Genomic DNA, 5,275 nt, shown 5'->3' on the forward strand with positions numbered 1-5,275 from the left:
CCCCCCCGGGCCATTCATGGCGGGCAATTTACTAATTTAAATTCATATATGTCTTTAGACATTTATTATAGCTACTCATTTTTTTTCACACTTTTTTCAGGTTGGATTGCTCCTGGCTTCCTGCTTCATCCCAACTGCATTAGCTTGGCTCTACCTTCTAGCTGCTATTTCATAAACAGAACTCATGTGGCTTATTGGAAATACTGATCTGCTTTACACATGGTGAGCAATACAAATGATGCACATGTCCAGCAAACAGAAAACTAGCTCCTCTTTGTATGTAATTAAACTTTTTGGCTTGATATATCCATGGATGTTATGATTATACCTCTCTTCCTGAGAGAGAACTACAGGGGCATCCTCATAAGTATGTTGAAATACAGTGAAAAGCCTGATAACTTTTTATAGTTGATGTTTATATTCAAATAGGATTACATGCCTTTGACAGCATGACTTCTAGCATAAGACTTTCCTGAGAAATGCAGCTTATGCCTACATCATCAGTTCCCAACCTCTGGTGGGTTGCAACCCAAATGAGGGTCACGGGGGCAATGCCGGTGGTGCTGCATACAAAAGGCAAGCCACACCACATGCCAGGAGCTTCCCCGCCCCCAGGCTGCAACCACTGCTGCGTTGCGTTCTCAGCAGTGGGTTGTAGCAAAAAAATGTTGGGAACCACTGGCCTTGCATGGCTTTAGAGAGTTAGGATGCTTTCAGGCTTTGAACATTAATTCTCTTGTGTTTGAGCCTTGGTTGTTAGTTAGATGGTGTTTGAACTTTAACTAAACAGTCTTAAAATGATGATGACTGTAGGTTCCTTGGGGTATCTTTTTCTGTTTTTATGAGTTTAGTTTGGTGAAAGGTGCTGCCTTCATAACTCTTCAGACTGAAATTCTCAAGTCACTTCCTCTGCTGGATTTATGACCTAAAGTTAAGAACTGTGTCCCATTCTTACTACTGAACTCTGTTCAAAACCTCTGCTTTTCATGTGTAGTCAGGGGCTAAACTGAACTTCTTACATTTCAAACTATGTCAGAGTGGACGTATGTGACAGTTTGGGTGTTGTTTGTTGTTAATATCAAAATAATATTGGATCTTTTAAAATGGTCTTTGAAATTTCAGTCAAGTGAGATAGACCCTGATATCTGCCAAAGGAAGGAATAGAAATGGTCAGTCTCCAGCAAATCTTTTACCAGCTTGGGAAGACACTCAAAGTTAGTTTTGTTACTTGCTATATGAAGTAAGCAGATTTAACCACTAAAACTGCTGCAACTCTTTATGTGGACTTGATAAAGTTAGTTGGAGAAGGAGGGAGTTTATTGCTTCTTGGCCTCTTGAAGACTCAGAGCTAGTGAAGATGGGGGGGACACCTTTTTAGTTTTGTCCCTGACAGTAATCAATGGTCCCAAAGGCTGCTTGCAGACATGGAAAGAAACCCCAAAACAATCCTTTAAATTCAACATACTCCCATGCCGAGCCCAGCACATGCCCAGACGAGGAAGCACATTAGTTGTACCTGGCTTTTCCAATGTCTCTGTATATATCAAGTGCTTTAGTGGGGCTTTTTTGGTGCTTTCATCTAATAGCTGGTTGACTTAGCCAAAAGCACCCAGAAGCCCTACTGAAGCACCTAATGTATACAGATGCTGCAGAAGTGGTCAAAGTAATGTGCTGCTGCTTCTGGTAAAGTGCGTCCCCCTGCTTCTGTCAGCATCCAAAGAGACTAATTCCAGTAGAGAGCATTAGAGCTATAAAGAAGTGTGATAGATTGACTTTTGCATCGATTTTGAGAACTGTTGGGGCTTGTCATCAAAAACATCTCAATTCTGAAGCAGTGTTGGAACTTCCCTATAGCTTCTGCCTAGGTGAGGAGTAAGATTTTGCTTTTCCAGAGCTCTCATGTGTCTGAAGCGTGAGACAGTGTTGCACAGTATGATTTGTTGCACTGTATGATTTCTCAAGTTCCATATTAGAAGTCCTGTTACAGCAACTGCAGTTTGAGCTAGGTGATGATTTTCCATAGGGGTTTGCTCTGGGTTTGGTGTTCCTTAACAATTTTATTTAATAAATTGGATGTAGAAGAAAGCTTCCCAATTATGTTTGCAGATAAGACGGAGCAGGCAAGGGTTGCAAACACTTTGGAGGATAAGAGTAGGATTCAGAAAGATCTGGATAAATTAGACAATTGGGTTCTAGATGGCAAAATTAAGATCAATAGAGACAGATGTAAGGTACTTGACTTGGAGAAGAAAGATAAAATAAACAAATACAAAACAACGACTGGCTAGGCAGTAGCCCTGCTGAAAAGGATCTGCAGGTTACAACAGATCACAGAGTCAACATCAGTGTGATGCTGTCACACAAAAAGCAAATGCCGTTTTGGACTGTTCATGGAAATATTGTAAGCAAGACACAGGACAATACTCTACTTCATGCTGATTAGACTAGAGGAGGGGTCAGCAAACCATGGCCCAGATCTGATCTGTGGAACCATTGGGTCTGGCCCTCCATATGTGGGGCTTTGGCAGGTAGGGGTCTTAGGCTGTGGGCACTCTCCCACTGCTGCTGCAGGGACAAACACCAGCTGTAAGTGGGTCCTAGCACCCACCTATCTGTCTGTCTGACTCGGGGTGGGTTGTTCTGAGTCATAGTTGGAAAAGGTTGTCTACTACAGGGCTAGACGACTGTGGGCAGTTCTGGGCTTTGCATTTGAAGAATGTAAAGAAGCAGGGGAGGATCCAAAGGTGAGCCACAAAGATGAAAGGGCGTTCAGGCTATACAAGGAAAAGTTGAGAAAGTTGTGTTTGTTTAGCTTGGAGAAAAGAAGATTAAAGCAAGGGACATGATAATGGTTTTCAAATATTTGAAATGCTGCCGTGAAGAAAAAGGAGAATGACTGTTGTCCTTTGCCACAGTGGGCTGAACATGAAGCAGCAGTTTTAATCTAAAGCTGCTTTGCTATAGTTTAAATCTCAGAGAAACTTCCTACCTGTAAGAACTGGAAGACAGTGGAACAAGCTGCCTAAGGAAGTTGTGCCCTCTCTTTCATTTTTAAGAAAAGGCTGAACAAGGATCTATCTGGGATGGTTTAGGAATAGCAACCAGTACAAATGCAGAATACATATTTTGTATTCTCTCTCTTCCACTTTGTCTTAATAGAAGTTTCTAATCCCTTTCGTGAGATCTATCACTTCTTAATAGGGTCTTGTCTTAATAGGGAGATGTTGTTTCTTAGGAATGGGGGAGAAGAAGGCTAAAATCTAAATTCAAGGACTTTTTTGGTTTTAGTCAGGATATAGTTGTGGGTAAAGAAACATTATTTAAAGAATGGTGGTGTGGGACCCCTCTAGACTTGGTTTCAGAGGCTGTCCTAGAAAACTGAACTAATATACCTGAGTATGTACTGAAGCAATTTCTCTCTAAGCTTCCAAGTATGGTGTTAGGCCTGATGATGGTGAATGGTGATAACGATCTCTCTCTGAACAACTGAAAAGGCTTGTGGGTCTGTGGTGCTGTATGCAGCACATGGGCCCTCGTTTTGATGTGCCCTCAGGGTCTGGGAAAGGACTGCAGGATGCAAGTTAACCCTTTATTGTTTAGGTATTTGTTTGTTTTATGATTATGTTGTTTCCTGTGGGGACAAGTTTGACCCAGGGAAAATAAAACTGCTATAAACAGTGGCAACGTATTACAAAGGATTTGGCATCTTGATTAGGTAAATTGTCTGCTGTATTGGAGGTGTTAGACACACAAACAAACTCAATTACTTGTTGGTTGAAAGACCTGTGAACATTTTCAGAGTTTGATCTGTAGGTAGATCAAAACTGGACCTAGCTGCAGGTTCTTCATGGAAAAGAAAATAAGCTCACAACAGAACTGAGTCTCTCAAAGCAATTTGTAAATACTTGTGTCATACAGTCTCACTGAGTTAAATATGTAGCATTATTCTTTTGCAAACAAATGGGCTATAGCATGGCTAAGGTGATTTAAGGTCACTAAGGCAATCCATGGAAGAACTGAGACCAGCATTCTGGCTCTTAGTTCTGTTCTTAGATTACACCTCACTTTCCTCCCTTTACAATAGCCCCAAATATACTAGAATGCTTTGTCTAAATATTTGTGAACATCTTTTAAACTAAAGAGAACTAAACACTATCCCTTCTGTAAATTGGCCCAGCCAGTCAGATAGTATTCAAGAAGCTGGGTAGCACTGAGAATCTTTTCAGTGGCTATGTCTACATGAGATGCTGACCGCACAGTAGCGTCACGTGGCACAAAGTGTGATGCAGTACTACTGCACAGTAGTAATGAGCTACTGCGCAGTCAGCATCACCTAAAAGCCGTTCAGCTATGCTACTGCACAGTAACTCCAGTGCAGTCAGTGTCTCAGGGGGGTGACCAAAACAGGCCCTGTAACAAGAAGCTTTTAGAAGGGTAGTTTGTTCCTTACGATATTTTAGGATAGGTTTGTACTTGGCTTTTGTACAAAACCTTCGAGCTTGATCATTTTAAAACTAGACATTGCCCTAATTCCTGGGAAACAGAAATTGTGCACAAATTCCCAACTGTGGAACCAGTTTTTTGGGTTTTTTTGCTGCATGCTAGCAGGCTTCGTGCACTGCATTCATGTTCCAGGCTTTTCTTCTCTCTGTTTCCACAATGAAGTGGTTGCTTATACTCCAGTAACTGGACAGGATTATTGGTGCTTGTGTGCCGTGGGGTTGGATTTCCTTTAAAATGAGAGTGCTTCCTTTTTACAGCTGCTAAACTCTTACATAAGACTAACTTGTTTATTCACCGTATGCATCTCCTCCCATTTTTTCTTTGCTGTGAGTGGAATGTAAGATTTCTGCTTCACTTTACTTTTGAATGGCAGAAATAGAGTGGAGCCAAAGGAAAACACTGAGTTCTGTGTGGTGTTTTCAAAATAGTAGAACAATGAAACTGTTTTAGAAAGGAAGAATGAAGTGCAGCCAGTATCTTCCACTGCCACTGTGGAAGAGTTCTAGAAACAATACACGAGTGCTTTTCATAGATTTCATAGACATTAGGGCTGGAAGGGACCTCGGAAGATTGAGTCCAGCCCCCCACCCGAAGGGCAGGAAGTCAGCTGGGGTCATAGGATCCCAGCAAGAGAAGCATCCAATTTACTCTTGAAGGTGTTCAATGTAGGTGCTTGAACCACCTCCGATGGCAGGCTGTTCCAGACCTTGGGGGCTCGGACAGTAAAGAAATTCTTCCTTATGTCCAGCCTGAAACGGTCTTGTAGTAGTTT

At 41.8% G+C, this 5,275-nt stretch overlaps 1 protein-coding gene across 6 annotated transcripts in view; it reads left to right on the forward strand.

Moving 5' to 3' along the window:
• Window positions 1–5,275, forward strand: part of IP6K1 (inositol hexakisphosphate kinase 1) — a 137,770-nt gene that overhangs the window by 24,341 nt on the left and 108,154 nt on the right. For 5 of the 6 annotated variants that reach the window (XM_019505161.1, XM_019505156.1, XM_019505157.1 and 2 more), the window contains exon 3: window positions 101–222. The exons of the other annotated variant lie outside the window; for it this stretch is intronic. The gene's annotated coding sequence lies outside the window, so the exon portion shown is untranslated. The remainder of the gene's footprint in view (window positions 1–100; window positions 223–5,275) is intronic. 6 annotated transcript variants of the gene reach the window in all.

This window comes from Gavialis gangeticus, unplaced genomic scaffold (genome assembly GCF_001723915.1).
Source record: "Gavialis gangeticus isolate Ggan-Ray unplaced genomic scaffold, GavGan_comp1, whole genome shotgun sequence".
Classification (NCBI taxonomy): Eukaryota; Metazoa; Chordata; order Crocodylia; family Gavialidae; genus Gavialis; species Gavialis gangeticus.